The following is a 1,078-nucleotide window of genomic DNA, read 5'->3' as shown; positions in this document are numbered from 1 at the left end:
TCCTGTATTTGGAATTATACTAATAATATACTAAAAGTATGCAGAAAATATACTGCAATGTATATACACAGGCATGTATAGTATACTGGAATAGTATACCATTGTTATCAGATGCAGTATACTAACAATACCTGTTTACTATTTTCATTTTAGTTTATAAACATGTACATATGCACATTCTATGGTGCCATGTGTACATCCATTATTTAATTTTGTATCAAAATTATGAAATCATTACATTCATTATCCTAAGAATAATTACACTAATATCCATGATAATGTGATAATGATATTTGTATATGTACATGTACGTGTGTGTAGAGTTTAATGTAAATGTATTGTACTGGTGTACATGTACATTATCCTCTTACTAATAACATAAAAATACAGAATATACATGTACTTATGTGTGTCTGAAATAAAAAATTTAAATATTATACAGAAGATATAGTATATACATGTAGTATGTACAATGTATGTAGTTTAATAAACCCTCCCATCTGAGAGAGCTTGCTCATGAGAACGGAAGGAGCGACAGGGATGATGGTAAGAGGAGCGTACATGTACATACACTTCATGTATTAGTTCAGGTGTATAGCATGTGTCATTCGTGAGGTTTGCTTGTTTGTTTGAGATGTTTTCTCTATCCATGTGTGTACACATGATGGAGATTGTTTAACTGGTTACTCTCATGCTGTAGGAGGTATGCTATCCATTCTGGCCTGGTAAAGTGGGGGAGCCCCTTCAATTTAATAAGTTGATTGTGACGCTGGAGTCCCAGGTCGAGAAACTAGGAGGGTATGTTGTACGTAAACTGGAGATAAAGGAAGATAAGGTAGGGAAGGAAGGAGAGAGGGGGAGGGAGAGAGAGAGAGAGAGAAGGAGGGAGGGAGAAGGAGAGGGGGAGGGAGAAGGAGAGAGGGAGGGAGAGGGAGAAGGAGGGAGGAAAAAAAGACTAATAGACAAAGGTTGGTGAGAAAGATGAGAGAGACAGTTGAAGTGGGTTTAGGTTAGGAAGAGTTAAACTTGTGAAAAAGGATACAGCTAGATTACATATACACATACATGTATTGTACAG

Source organism: Amphimedon queenslandica, unplaced genomic scaffold (genome assembly GCF_000090795.2).
Source record: "Amphimedon queenslandica unplaced genomic scaffold, v1.1 AMPQUscaffold_12991, whole genome shotgun sequence".
Taxonomy (NCBI): Eukaryota; Metazoa; Porifera; class Demospongiae; order Haplosclerida; family Niphatidae; genus Amphimedon; species Amphimedon queenslandica.
This window is presented reverse-complemented; position numbering follows the sequence as displayed.